The sequence below is a fragment of the Abramis brama genome (assembly GCF_963993115.1).
Source record: "Abramis brama genome assembly, chromosome: 2".
Lineage (NCBI taxonomy): Eukaryota > Metazoa > Chordata > Actinopteri > Cypriniformes > Leuciscidae > Abramis > Abramis brama.
Genome location: NC_139964.1, coordinates 66,313,269 through 66,329,298, shown reverse-complemented (window position 1 = coordinate 66,329,298; position 16,030 = coordinate 66,313,269). Strand labels below are relative to the sequence as shown.

At 40.3% G+C, this 16,030-nt stretch overlaps 1 protein-coding gene across 1 annotated transcript in view; it reads right to left on the bottom strand.

Moving 5' to 3' along the window:
- Positions 1-16,030, bottom strand: part of LOC311075128 (F-actin-monooxygenase mical1-like) — a 146,567-nt gene that overhangs the window by 38,951 nt on the left and 91,586 nt on the right. The gene's annotated exons all lie outside the window — the stretch shown is intronic.

Genomic DNA, 16,030 nt, shown 5'->3' with positions numbered 1-16,030 from the left:
ATTTTATGTTTAAAATCTGAAGATAATAAGTCCAAAACTCTGTATTTAGTTAAATGTTTTTCAAGACCATGTCAAATTACTTTATTTTGATTTGACTCTAAAATGCAACTGATGTTTATTGTCATCTTCTAACCATCTATCCAGTATATTGTCTCTATTGTTTTGTGGTGCAAACGATCCCCATTCAGTCTCAGTCTCCCCCTGCACACATTCACACCTCTCCAGGCCGGTTATGGCTCTAAATATGCATTTCTTTTGTCTGCATTATAGTTACTAACGACTGGCTATTCACAGGCTATTCATAGGGTTTCAGTCCCTAATTTCTTTTCTCAAAGTTCACCTCACATTTTAAACTGTATCAAATGCATTTCTTGAATAAAGAAACATTTCAGTAAGCATTCAAAAAATCTGTAAAAAGTATAACTCCTAGTGGCAGGTGCACCAAGGGCTAGCTAGCATGTTAGCTTAGCACACCATCAATACACGACAATTTATGAGATTAAAACCATGTTTGTGCTCCAAACTTACTTTATAACGCAAGTCGAGTATTTTAAATAATCTTCTGTGATATAATTTGGCTTCAGATAAAAAAATCAGACAGAAAATATACTTTGGTATAGCATTCTGCACAATGATAGTCTATATAGATTAACATTACATTATAAATATAATCTATTATTATGAAAATACCTGGCATGGCTTGAAAAACACAGGTAACTTAAATATCATTGCAATCATGTTTATTGTCTTCAAAACATCTTTATCTGCATGTTACAGCGCGATCTCTGTAGCTTTGTGTGTCTCAGTGACGTCCTGGAATGTCACATGATCATGGCTCTTCTTCATGTTCCATATATGGACTATTGTGCACAGGGCGGCGAGGGCGCCCTCAGGGTGCTGGTATGGATTGAAAACACAGAGTATCCAAACGCTCATAATGATTACATCGACACATTTGGGTATAAATTCAATAAATATCATTCCTGTCTATATAAATCTGATGTAAACCTATGAGAATATATCAATATTTCTCCAAATCTGCTCATGTTTGAGCTAAAGCCCTGAGGGACGTTGTTTTGTGAATCGCTGTCATGACGACAGCACAGAGTTTTTTTATGAATGAAAGCGGCTGACGCGCATAATTCATATTAAAGGTATCGACTCATTTTTTCATTTCATAACTTATGAAATTTTAAGTTACGTTATAAGTTTCTCACAATAGTGGTCAAATACTGAAACTTGAGTCTTATATCTTTTAAATGATGTAGTTTGTCAAGGTATAACATTAAATCTGATAGTAACTTTGAACTATATATAAAAAAAACGCTTCAGTGCGCCCGCGCACTGGCAACGGTTAACAGGTTAAAGAAGATTAAAGAAAATAGTCCAATGCTGTGGTACGAGCGCACTCAGGTCCTTAAAGGGGCATTCCACCCATTTGAACATTGTTTTTTATTTAAAGTGGGTCATATATGTAGTCGAAATGTAAAATAAATTTTGAATTTGGTGCCTTCGTGACCGAGGAAAGACAAAAAATAACTTCAGGACGCATTTGTATGAAAGACAACAACTCCCACAATGCACCACATTGCACAGCTCCGCAAGCCACTCCCACTAATCCAGAACAGCGCATATCTGCCTATAAGAGAAATCACTCTTCCGTCTACAAGGCTAGCTACCACCAGAGCTTGAAATTCATTTCACACAAAATGTCTAGTTAGTTGGCAAACTCATTAGTGCATTACTCCTCGTTTGTATTTCTTTCGAAAAGGTGAATTATTGCATGGTACCTGGATGTTCAGTCAGAACATATGCGGTGCGAAACTAGAATAGTTCACAACACAAACGTCCGTGTCCTCGTCTGATTCAGAGATTTCGTCCAGGAGAAATTGTCATCGTTGAAATTCTTTGCCGCAGACGGACTCTATCTCTATGTTCGTAGCGGTTCGTAGTTGCATAGTGAGATCACCGGCGCCACCAGTCCGCCCTAACTCGAGCCAGTCCGGGCTCCTCGTCCGCGGCAGGCAGGTCCTCTGCCTCGGCAGCTCTTCGCTATAATGCGGCTTGTAAAGGTAGCCACAAACACCTGATTCAAGCATCAGACTTCCGAAATCCTCTTCTTCTATATCATATTGAGTACTCTCCTCCGCTATTGTCATAACTTTACATCTGTCTCCACAGCGCCTGTTAGCTTAGCTTCAAACAAGATGGAGGATATTGCTTTCAGTTTCAGAGAGTAAAGTCCCACCCACTGATCTGTAATAGGTCTGTAGCGTGAGCGGGTCCCGCCCCTGGGAAAGATTGGAGAGATGAGGAACTAGTGCTTGTAGTCTCAACAGAAATCTCCCCCTCTTACACTTCCTCCTACAATGACGCAAAATGACGATTTTTGCGTCATTGTAGGAGGAAGTGTAAGAGGTAAATAACGGATTTCTCCCGTCTCAGGGGAAAATGAGAGAGTGTTGCACGACCATTCAATAGTATGACTGGGTTTCTAACAATGCAAAGCTTAATGCAAATGGGTGGAGTGTCCCTTTAAGAGAGCAGCCAGAAAAACTGGAGCGCAACTGGAAGAAAACAAAACTAGAGGTATTTCGCATTTTATGGAAAGAGAGCTCGACTGCGTACTGTCACGGTGTGGGTTTGTGTCTTGTTCTTGTCTGTCATGTGTTCCCCTGTCTTTTCATGTTTAGCTGTCTTCCGTTATGTTGATTAGTCTTCCCAGGTGTCTCTGATTAGCCACGCCCCCTTCTTATCTTGTTTAGCTTGTTTGCCTTTGTATTTAAACCCTGTGTCTTGTTCAGTCTTTGTGAGTTCTTGATGTTGTTATGTTGCCTGTTCTGTCCCGGAGTCTTAGTCTTTGTCTTAGTTCAAGTTTATTCTTAGTCATAATTCAAGTTTATTTAATAAAAACACTGCTGCATCTGGATCCTGCTTCCTGCTCTGCATCATAACAGAACTCACCACAAAATGGATCCAGCAGTTGTTAGCAATCAGGCCCTGAGGAAATTCCTTTCTTCGATGTTCCAAGATGGCCAGCCTATTGAGAGGTATGCAAGGGACTTTTTGTCTTGCTGTCATCTGGAAGCGTTAGATGACACCCAGCTCATGGACCTGTTTTGGAGCGGGCTGGATGATGATGTTGCTCAATTGATGCCGGAGGACTATACCGGCTGGACCCTGGAAGGGTATGTCGACCTGGCCCTCTCCTTGAGCGGTTCGGCAAACACCCTGCAAGCTCACAGTACCCCCAGAGCCCTCACCGCTGGTCGCGTCCAGTCCAGAGTCTTCACAGCTCCACGTCCCGTCTGCCCAGCCAGAGTCAGTTCACGTCTCGCCCGCCCGGCCTGGGAATCGTCACGTCTTGCCAACCATCAAGCCAGCCACTGGATCGGTTTATGGACGTACAGGACCAGTTTCCAGCGTGGCCGATCCCCCGCTTATGTCTGTACGTGCTGCCAAGAGGGCCATCGTTCCAGGGTTTCGTCCTGCCGAGCCTACGCATCACGGCACGTCTGCCGATCCAGAGACTGTTCACACCAGTCCAGCTGAGCCTGCACTTCACGCCAGTCCAGCCGAGCCTGGGACTGAGAGCGTCATGCCCGCCGAGCCTGGGACTGAGAGCGCCATTCCCGCCGAGCCTGGGACTGAGAGCGTCATGCCCGCTGAGCCTGGGACTGAGAGCGCCATGCCCGCCGAGCCAGGGACTGAGAGCGTCATGCCCGCCGAGCCTGGGACTGAGAGCGTCATTCCCGCCGAGCCTGGGACTGAGAGCGTCATGCCCGCCAAGCCTGGGACTGAGAGCGTCATTCCCGTCGAGCCTGGGACTGAGAGCGTCATGCCCGCCAAGCCAGGGACTGAGAGCGTCATGCCCGCCGAGCCAGAGCCAAAGCTCTATTCGCCGCTGGTCCCGCCCAGCTCAAAGCTCTCTTCACCGCTGGTCCCGCCCAGCACAGAGCCTTCACCGCTGGTCCCGCCCAGCACAGAGCCCTCACCGCTGGTCCCGCCCAGCACAGAGCCCTCACCGCTGGTCCCGCCCAGCACAGAGCCCTCACCGCTGGTCCCGCCCAGCACAGAGCCCTCATCGCTGCCCAGCACAGAGCCCTCATCGCTGCCCAGCACAGAGCCCTCATCGCTGCCCAGCACAGAGCCCTCATCGCTGCCCAGCACAGAGCCCTCATCGCTGCCCAGCAAAGAGCCCTCATCGCTGCCCAGCACAGAGCCTTCACCGCTGGTCCCGTACAGAGCCTTCACCGCTGGTCCCGTCCAGCACAGAGCCTTCACCGCTGGTCCCGTACAGAGCCTTCACCGCTGGTCCCGTCCAGCACAGAGCCCTCACCGCTGGTCCCGTCCAGCTCAGAGCCCTCATCAGCACAGAGCCCTCATCGCTGCCCAGCACAGAGCCCTCATCCCTGCCCAGCTCAAAGCCCTCTTTGTCGCTGGTCCTGTCCAGCCCAGAGACGCCTTCGCCGCTGGACTTCTCCTATCCGGAGCCTAAGCCCGTTAACCTCCCAAAGAAAATTTTGTGGGGGGGTGGGGTGGGGGGGGCATATGTCCTTGCCGTGGCCACCCAAGGGCCCATGGCCGCCCGAAGGGTCCTTCACCGCCCTGGCCGCCCGAAGGGCCGCCTGCACATCCTGCTCCGCCCTGGCCGCCTGCACATCCTGCTCCACCCTGGCCGCCTGCACATCCTGCTCCACCCTGGTCGCCGGCACGTCCTGCTCCACCCTGGCCGCCCACGCTCCACGGCCCAGGCCTGTCTTGCCTATATCCTGATCCCGGTTCCCAGTGTGGGCCTGGCCCTCCGTCCCTCCCCCAAGACCGCCTCCGCTTCTCCGCCCTCCTGAACTTTTTGTTGTTTTTTTTTGTTGTTTTTTATATCTTGTTTAGCTTGTTTGCCTTTGTATTTAAACCCTGTGTCTAGTTCAGTCTTTGAGTTCTTGATGTTGTTGTTGCCTTTTCTGTCCCGGAGTCTTAGTCTTTGTCTTAGTTCAAGTTTATTCTTAGCCTTTGTCATAATTCAAGTTTATTTAATAAAAACACTGATGCATCTGGAGCCTGCTTCCTGCTCTGCATCATAACACGTACATTGAGGCCTTAAAAGCTGCTAAATCTGCTTATTTTTCAACCCTATTAGAAGAAAATAAACAAAACCCTAGGTATTTCTTTGAAACAGTTACTAAACTAACAAAAAGTAAATCTTCAAGCCCAGATGTTTCCAAGCAACACAGCAGTAATGACTTTATGAACTTCTTCACTTATAAGATTGATAATATCAGGGAGAAAATTATAACTATGCAACCGTCTAATACAGTATCGCATCAGGGAGTGCATTGTAGTCTCCCTGAGGAAAAATTTGATTCATTCATTGCTCTAGGAGAGGAAGAATTTTCTAAACTTGTTGAAAATTTTAAACATAATATTAAGCTAACATTGTTTTAACATTTAACCTTATTTAACATCTAACATTTGAACAAAATGTAGGCTACTGTTCGAAACCAAGGATAAACTTGTGACTTTGAGTGTGTGTGTATAAATAACAGAATGGGAAATGAAACTAGACAGATGTCTAAACTCGAAACCAAAAACAGAGTTTGGTTACCTAGTAACAAGAGGGCTTGTTGGTGAAGAACCAATTCAATTAAGTAATGTTTCATGTAATTTTTGCCATACCTCCTCATTCTATAAAACTGTTGTTTGTGTTTTACTGGTGGGACTCTCAATGGAATTTGTCTGAGATCCTCCGGCCATGCTTAATGCTTTTTGGGGGATGTTCTCTGAGGAAATGTCGAGAACTCCCGGCCGCGATAAAAGCATTTAGAGGACATTTGTTGACGTCTGTTTGTCGATTATTCCTCCGCAGGAAGCAAGTTAGTTAGGGAAGCAAGTTATTCAGCGAGAACACTAGAGACCTTACTACCAAGTGATAGTGTGGATCGCGTTAGGAACACTAGAGACCTTATTCCCAAGTGTTTGATAGGGGGCGAGACGTCGTTCGATTCTTTGTGAGACTCTTAGGCGGGGTTAGATTGTGTCAACTCGCTTGTTCAGAGGTAACTCACCTTATTAGTGTAATATTTTCAGGTGTCAAGGCAACCTAAGTCAGGTGCGTAGGGGAAAATTCTACCACACCCTGCACGTTTAATAAACAAACTAAAGCTGGTCCAAAATGCAGCAGCTCGAGTTCTTACCAGAACCAGGAAGTATGACCATATTACCCGGTTCTGTCAACACTGCATTGGCTGCCTATTAAATATCGTATACATTTTAAAATATTGCTGATTACTTACAAAGCACTAAATGGTTTAGCTCCCCAGTACTTGAGCGAGCTCTTAACGCTTTATAGTCCTTCACGTCTATTGCTATCTCAAAACTCCGGCCAGTTGATAATACCTAGAATATCAACATCGACTGCTGGCGGTAGATACTTCTCCTATTTAGCACCAAAACTTTGGAACAGTCTTCCTAACATTGTCCAGGAAGCAGACACACTCTGTCAGTTCAAAGCTAGATTAAAGACACATCTCTTTGACCTAGCATTCACATAACACATTATAGACTTCTATAATTCAATGTTAGGCTGCATAGATTAGGTCAGCCGGAACCGGGAACACTTCCCATGAATCCTTATGTACTTGGTACATCATAAGAAGGATGGCGTCTACGCTAATATTAGTCTCTCTTTTTATCCCAAGGTTTACCGCCAGTCCCAGACGCTCTCAGTCCGCCGGATCCAGGCCGTATCCGGATCTGATTAAGGACCTGCGCCTGGACCCATCCCAACGCATCCTGAAGTGCCAGCCTCATCAGCTCTGTGAAGGCCTCATCGACACGACAGCCATCGGCACTGATCCTCAACTACACGTCTACATACCGGCGTGAAGACTTCGACTTCCAACCAGAAGGAAATGAATAAATACTCTGAATGCTCTGATCCAGTCTGACTTCTGATCTGTAATGCTGCCCGAATCATAATCATTCACTGTTCGCTCGTTGGCCAGAGGAGAACTGGCACTCCGACTGAGCCTGGGTTCTCCAATGTTTTTTTTCTCTATTCTGTCACCTGATGGAGTTTTGGTTCCTGGCCGCTGTTGCCTTGGCTTTTGACTTGCTTAGTTGGAAACATTTAAGACATTTAATATTCAACAATATTATTGATCTGCCTTAAGGTAGACGATGACGCAATTTTCTTCTAGAAACAAACTTTGTTGTATTATTTTCATGTTATCACCGTGAAGCTGTTTTGATACAATCTGTATTGTAAAAAGCGCTATATAAATAAAGGTGACTTGACTTGACTAATTCCTGCTGCATCAAAAACTGCAATAGCAAGTCACACAGTCGTTCAGGAAATAAACTGAACAATGGGATACGTTTTTTCCGTTTTCCAACTTGTACACAATGCGAAGGAACCATAGACTGTAAAAAATATGGACAAAGCGTCTGTGACGTCACCCATAGACTTTCTGAAGAACGGGTTTGAAGCCGTTTATAGGGGGTATGGGCGGCGCCATCTTGGAAAATCTTGGGAAATCCTAACCCCGCCCACCTTCTGACGCAGCGCGCGTCTCTTAGCTCGCTCTGCTACTTCGGTTATCTCTGTGTATATTTTAGGCAACGAAATATGTTATAAAACACCATACTAACTCTTTTCGTTTTCATTTAAAGAAATCTTAAACATTAAAGCCACACAAATGTGGTTCAGGCAACGCGTATTGATTATATTCACTGCACATAACGTTTGCCTATTTATAACAAAACGAAATATAAAACACAAACCTGCCTCTTTTCGTTTTAAATATAATATAAAAATATTAAACATTTTAATATGGTCCAGGCAATATGTGCATTTGTACTAAACAACAGATGTTGCAGTAAACAAAATTACAGATCATTCGTTGTATTAAAATTTAAAATGACAAAACTCAACCCAGTCTCTTTTTGTTAAATTTCAGTTTTATCAATATTAAAATAGCCATTATAAAAGTATAAGTAAAAGGTAAAGTTACAAGAAGCTATACAAATAAAGCAAACAATTCAGTCAAACATAAAAAGTCAGTGCTCCATCTAACGTTAGTCTAACCATACAACGGTACAAGTTAAATAGCTTATAAAGTTATGAAACTTCCCCTCAGCCAAAACGATTGCCCAGGGAACAAATTATAGATTTACGTTACGAGACCAAAAATCGCCCGTTAGATATACTCAAGACGAATTATATCTCATGTTTAACCACTACAGAGACGCCAGAGTCCGCGGCATTGGCGGCAAACCTCAGAACGTCCAGCCGAGGAAAGGCTGTTCCAGGTGGGGTACATCGCGCTGAGCGCCCGGTCATCGCTGGATCTCACAATTGGATACAATTTTCATAAATCTTTATAAATAAACCACATATTTGAGCTTTAAACAACTACATTCTCGCCTGAAAAACTCTTAAAACTACATTTCATGATACAGAAACAGTAGTATTATATGTCAACTGTATTAAAAAATGGCGCTTCTTATGTCACGTTGGAAGTTAACTAGCTGGGGACTATTTTCAGGCGCTGCTTAATATCATTGTGCCTGCTGGACTCATGGTACGGTAGCACAGTTCCTTGATTATTACACAGGAATGAGAGTATAGTTCCTATCCATATCTGCCTAGAAAATCACAACTTTTCATTTTCCATCGGTCTTACATGATTTAACAACAGAATAGTCAAGGTTTAAATAGGAAAATTATCAAAACTCTGGTCATTTTTTTGAAAGAGATGCTAACGGTCTAATCAGATTCAATGATCTAAACTCATTTTCACTGAGGGCCACTTCAGCATTATGGCTGCCCTCAAAGGGCCGGTTGTAACTGTAAGACTTTTAAAATGTTAATATATTGTCTCTTTATTTGATTATTACTTAAGTTAAAAATATTCTATATGCATTTGCAGGGGTGTTTCTAGGTTTTAAAAACATCAGTGGATGAGCCCAAAACATCAGGGGCTGGATAATAAGATAACATGATTTAATACAGAGAATAATGTATATTGTAGGTCTATATGCAGGGGCAAACTGGCTCAGAAATTCAGCCTGGGCACTGTAGCTACACCAGCACACATTACCACACAGTCATGCGTATACAAATGTGAGGTAGTAAGGGGGGTTTGGGGACATGCTCCCCCGATAAAATTTGGATTTCTCGGACCTACATATGTGCATTTTAAGGCCAAAAAATGTGGATAACAATAGCTTTAAAAGCATGTCAGTGGGCAGTAGCATAAATTATTTGTCAAGATAACAGATTCTTAAAAATGAGAATGAGGATAAATGTTGCAATGAACGATCCACACTACAAAATGGAAATGCAGAATGTTTCTGCTTATTGTTGACAATACACAATCACATATTCCAAACAGGAATGGCCTTAAATGAGAAATCTTTCAAGGATTATTTTGCATAGATGTTACATTTCAATCAAAAACCAGTGCAATCTTTTTATGTCCAGAGGCAAATGAGCAATTTATATTAGCATTAAAGATTGGTTTCAGCAACTTGTTTCTTTCCTGAGTTAATCAATGTTTTTGGCACTAATCAGTTTAAAGTTCAATTGTTTACTCATAAAGACAATCACTTGTCGCCACAATGATGCAAGTGGCGCAAACACAGACAAGCGGAGTGATACAAATGGTGAAAAGGCTAATACTGGTACCTATATTAAAATAATATAAAATATCAATATATTATTCTTCAATCAGTTCTATGCAGCAGAATCAGATTTAACAATCAGATTTAACAGATTTATTTTTTGACCAATTGTCAAAATAAAGTATAGTCCTACAAAGCTATTTTTGCATTATTAGCTGTTGCATTTTTTATGCACTATTAGTGTGGTGTTTACTAAGTTTGATAATATAATTTATTTATTTTAATATCAGTCTAATGCATTAAGCCATGTTAGCGTTTCAGAACGTCCCCGATTTCATTGGCTAGGTGCCAACCAATAAAACGACTCCTTTGAACACCCCGCTCCTGCCCCCCTGGCTCTCTTTCAAGTGCATAAGTTTCAAGTGCACAAGTTAGTTTTGCACCTCATTTATTGTGAAAAGAAAAGTCAAGGAGCGAAATTTGAATTTGCAGTGACAGATTTGAGAAGTTGCAAGTGCCTAATAGAAGTTGTACTGTGAATATGAATGTAAGAATAAATGCATATATATATTACATGTTTGTGACTGTCATTGTATTTCTGTGAATGGCATTTTACACATTTGTGACTACTTGTCTGCAGCTTCAGATTCAGAATACAGGTTTGTGACTATTGTCTGCGAGTGCAAATTTCAACATTCAGATTCAGATTTTTATTGTACAGGTTTTCACATTGGAGCTGTGAGTGTAAATGTTCACGTACAAGAACAAATATGTATTCTACAAGTTCACAAATTCACATCTATGTGCTTTCGAGTTTAGCTACTCTTTTACCTTCATACTTAACAGGTTATATTATATTAGGCCTATATTTTATTATATTATAAGCCTAATAAATAATTGATCTCACAAGGGTATTGTTTAGGGCTCCTTGCCATTAAAAAGTTTGATACCCCTGCTAAAGAAAATATTGGAAATTCATAAGCAATAAACAATCATTTAACTTCGATGGTTTAATGCTGCCTGTAGCCAATAACTGACTGTACAAAACACTTAATGGTTTTCCCAAACCATCTCAGTGTAACAGCTTAATGTTTTTCATACTATATTATTGTCACGATTTGGTCTTGTCTTGGTTTTGGTTTATGTTTCATGTCATGTTTCTGTGTCCTGTCATGTGATTCCCTGTAAGTCATGTGATCCTGCCATGTGTTCCCTTGATGTGTCATGTTGTCATTAGTTCATTTTGGTCGGTCAAGTATTCTGTAAATAGGGATCCAGTGGAGGCAAAAGTTGATAAGAACCCAAGTGCAGTTTATTCAAAATAACATAAGATCTAAACATAAAACAAAAGCATGGCATGAACTCAAAAGCATGAACTCAAAAGCATGAACGTGAACATGACGCTTACCAACAGTGAACTACAGGAAACAATACTTGACAAAGACACATGGCAAACATGAGGGCTTAAATACACACAAGACTAATGACAAGACAAGGAACACCTGTGAACAATGAACCAATGACAACATGACACATCAGACCAGGGAACACATGGCAGGATACCATGACTAACAGGGAAATCACATGACAAAACACAGAAACATGACATGAAACATAAACCAAAGCCAAATTGTGACAATTATATTATTTTAAAGAATTTAACTGTCCTGCAGTTTTTATAATTTTTAGAGAATTTCTTGGTAAAGACGGGTACAGTTAACAGCACTGTAAAAAAATAAATAAAACTCAGGTAACCTAAAATGTGCTTCATTTAGTTAAAAAATTTGATCTAATACCAATAAGTTATATCAAGGGTCAAATAAAAAAGAAATGGCCCAATCAAGTTAAAAGTTACAACTGCATGTTGAAACAATTGTCTTTACGTATGCTGTAGGTCAAAAAGCTAAGCAAAAAGTTTTGCTCAGCAAGAAAGAAAAAAAAAGGAAGGGAACATTGCAGCACCCTAGCAACCACTCAGAGTAGCCCATTAAACTCATTTAAGCTTTAATCTATATATTTATCTATCTGGCTTTTAAACTATTAAACTAAAACAAACTATTTCAAACTGAAAACCTTCAAACTTTTTGGTATAAAAGGCCGTAATTTACCCTGCCATTCCCAGCTGATGCAACTGTATGTAAATGTATACCTACACAAAAGAAAGCCCTCTATGCTCTTCCCCGGTACGGTTTATGTACGGTTACGGTACGGTACGGTTACCCCGGTACGGTTTACTTATCTTAAAAAAAGACTGAACGAATGATACACAGATTCTCTTGAACCACCACCACATTTGCGCCAGAAAACTACTGCAGTACAGCTCTGTAATCGGCCAAAATGCTCCGTTCGACTTTTCTGAGATCCTCTACTCTTCCCTGAGGATGACCTGTGACCTGTTTTCTGTTCGATCTGAATTTTCAGTTCTGAATTTCTTCTTCATCTTGAAAACTTGAATCTGTATTTTTTTAAACTGTATATTTGCAGTCTAAGAATTCAGAATAAAAAAACAGCTGTTTGAAAATACATGTCTATAAAATTCAGCCATAAAACATTTTAATTCGTTAAATTTCAAATGTTCAATATTCGTTTAAAGGGGTCATATAATGGTACATGCACTTTTACAAGTTGATTGTACTGAAATGTGTGTTGGCAGTGCCTGAACACAACCATCATAAAATGATCAAAATCCATCCAGTGGTTTTTTTCAATCTTCTTATGTCTTCCCCTTCTGAAAACAAGCCGTTCGACCGTGTGACGTCACACGGTCAGATGCCCCTCCCACGATTGTTGATTGACAGCAGCGTTTCAACACAGTCCGCGCGTCATTGTTGATATGTCGCTGGAGCACTGTCTATGAGCAGAATGGCGTCTAAGCGATTGTGGTGTTCTGTTCTTGGGTGTAATAAGGAACACAGCAGTCATTTTGATGTTCCTAAGTCTGAACCGCTGAAGACGCAGTGGCTGAGTTTTGTTTTTGAAGGGAATATTCCCAAAGCATTGACGCGGGGATTCCCTCGGTGGGATTCCCCACGATCAACATCCATGCTTTTGTAGCAGGGATATGTTGTTACACCAGATTATAAACCATTTTATTTATATTTTTATTTATTTTTATTATTTGTTTTGGGGTCTTTTATTTTGAAAGAAGTTTGTGTGCTCTTACTAAATGTAATCACAGTATGCACGTCGGCTGACGTCATACGTAGGAGCGAGCTTCAAACAGCAGTGCAATCGGAGATTTGTCCTCTTTCCTGCAATGTCACTTGAGGAGAGGTACGATTTCATGAGCTCCGTGCACTTGATGTTAAATTGAGTTATAAGTGTTCATGTCAGGTTTAAATAATCAATTGTGAAAGAGTATTCATTAAGATGTTACATTTGACTATTAGTTCGAGTCATTAACTTGTTAAAGTAAGTTTATTTTTGTGCTGTTAATGAGTGAATAGTGCGTTGCGTGAAATGGCGGCGGGGTGTGTGCGTCACAAGTGAGAGATGTGTTAGTGGCTAAGCGGCTAAGGCTAACGTCTTGATTAAATTTTATGTGTGTGTGTATAGAGATGTGTATATTTGGTACGCATACTAGATATATATTCTAGTTTATTAATATATATTGTACATTGCATTTACTGGTTTCTGTAGTTAACTTACTGGTGTATTTAAACATGTATTTTGTGCTTAACAGGTAATGTTAAAAAGAGCTGCGGTTTAACAGTGCCTGTCTGTTTATGTGTTTTATCACACAGGTATGTTAATTGAGATCTAAGAAACACTGTAATGCTGTTTTGAATTATTTACATACATTTACATTTTTGTTTATTATTATTATTATTATTATTTATACTTGCTATTATTACATATATTGTGTATGTGTGTGTCGCTCTTTCCTGCAATGTCACTTGAGGAGAGGCATAATTAAATCATCTTTTGCACGACCAGCTTTGTGTGGGACAATTCTTTTATTCAAAACATTTAACAAGAAAAATAACACAACGCAGAGGAACAACCGTTACACTTTCATGTTTGCAAATATTTCACACCAAACTGCTTTCTGCTCCTGAAAAAAGGATCGGTATCAACTATTCGTGTTCCTGCTGCACCTCCAGAATAACTGAAGTGAGTGTAACATTTTATTAACCTTTATATTAATCTTTATATTAATCTTTGCAAATCGCTTGCTGCACGCTTCACGATGAATGCAGCTAAGGTTTACACTCAGGGTACATTACGGCATGTTTTCTATGTACGACGTCGACGTTCTCAATATAATTCATAATCCCACGTTTATAATTTAAAGAAATCAAATTCAGACCTATTTAAAATTTCACATAGGCTAATTTTGTTAGATTACATTTGTCAATAATTCAAATTTACACAATTCAAATTCAAATCATTTTGTCATATTATAAGCTCCATAAAACAGCAACATTAAAAAAGTTTAACTAAAGTTAAAAATAAGTTAAATCTTAATCAACCACCCCTTTAAAGTTTGTCTACAAACTTTATGTAGTTCATATTCTGCTTCTTCCTCTTCTTCTGAGACAAAATTTAGATTGTATCTCCTCCTAGAGCTTAAACTCTATAACCTCCAAAATTGGGTCAGCCTTTCAGATTGTTCTGACTTGTGTGCTATATCATTTCTAACTGATCCGACACGGTTTCCCAAAAAAATCCCATAGACTTAAATTGACGGAATGTTCAGACTCCAACTGTCAAGATTCAAATCTAAACACACTGAAGCCAATTAGTCAATTAAACTGCCATTCTATGTCTATTTCTAATCAATTTAAACTAATTTAGACTATCTACTCACACACTCACTCACTCTCTCTCACACACACACACACAATAACTCACTCACTCGCTCACCCACGCGCTCACACACTCGCTCACACTCTCACTCTCAAACTCACACACTCGCACATACACTAGCATACACACTCACTTTCACTCACTCACTCGCACGCACACACATTCACTCGCTCACTCACTCTATCATTGCTAGTCTATGCGGTAATACGTACTAGCAACCACATAGCAACACCCTATCAACCATCCTGAGTACCTTAGCAACTGCATAGCAACCACCCCAAGTACCTTAGCAACCATATAGCAACATCCATAATACCTTAGAAACCACATAACAAAACCATATTACTATTTTAACCATATTTTTTTATCAAATAAATGCAGGCTTCATGAGCAGAAGAGATTGCTTTTAAAAACATTAAAAAACGTAACGACCCCACACTTTCATACATTAAATTATGGAAGTACATATATAGCTTCATGTTGAATGTAATTAATTTGATGATGAAAACAAATAACTATTTAACAAAATAGAACACTATATTAGGGATGGGCATGATTAATCGACTATCGATAATTGATCATTAAGAATTTCGTCTATCACGTTAATTTGTTATTGATTAAACTAATGCAGGTTGCGTAGTGTGAGTCTTGAAGCATTGAAATGAATTTCACTGTGTGGCAGCAATTAAACATTCATTTTTGCAATATTTGACGCCATACTCAGTTACCTGCGAGTTTCCGTTTTGATTTCAAAAGAAGAATCATGAAGAGGTCACGGCGAACGCCCGTTTCACACATTCTTCTGATTTATTTCATTTTGTATTTTTATTTATTAGAAAGGTATATTCTGTTTTAATTTAATTTAGTAAATTAATTGTTTATTTTTTCGGTGCTGTAGGCTACTTAGAGCCTGCTCGCACAGGTAATTTAGCCGATTTAATTTGATTTGCATGTGAAATATAAATCTTGTCTGCAGTGTGGCCTTTCTGGAGTTATTTATGTTATTTCTTAGTTTTATTGATCCAAAATGTTTTTATACATTTTCTTCTATATCTTTGTGTGATTTTCTCTACATCGCGGCTTTGAAATGTTAAAGCCCCCCCCCAGCCCCACCCCCATACACATGATTCGAATATTAGTCGACTATAGGCAAGACTTGACGATTCTGATTCGACTATGAAAATCCATAGTCGGGGACACTCCCAATATACTGTAATTTAATTGATTTTGACCGTAAAGTCAATTCTGTATTTTTACTGCTTTAGAGCACCGCACCGCATACTGTATATCTTCACGTTTAGCCTAACCCACCGTCCAGTTTAACTGCCACAAGTTGATCTTCTTGTAATAACGATCTCATCGAGGAAAAACACACTGTATTTTTGCATTTTCATTGCATTTTTAATTAATAAAAAGTTAACTAAATATTAAATTTTAATATAAAAATATTAATGATTAATCGATAGTCGATCATTAATTCTCCAGACGATCGACTAAGAAAATTTAATCGAATGTCCATCCCTACTGTAGCTTTTTTAGGCTTGGTTTCACAGACAGGGCTTAGCTAAAGCCAGGATTAGGCTTTAGATCAGTTAGGATA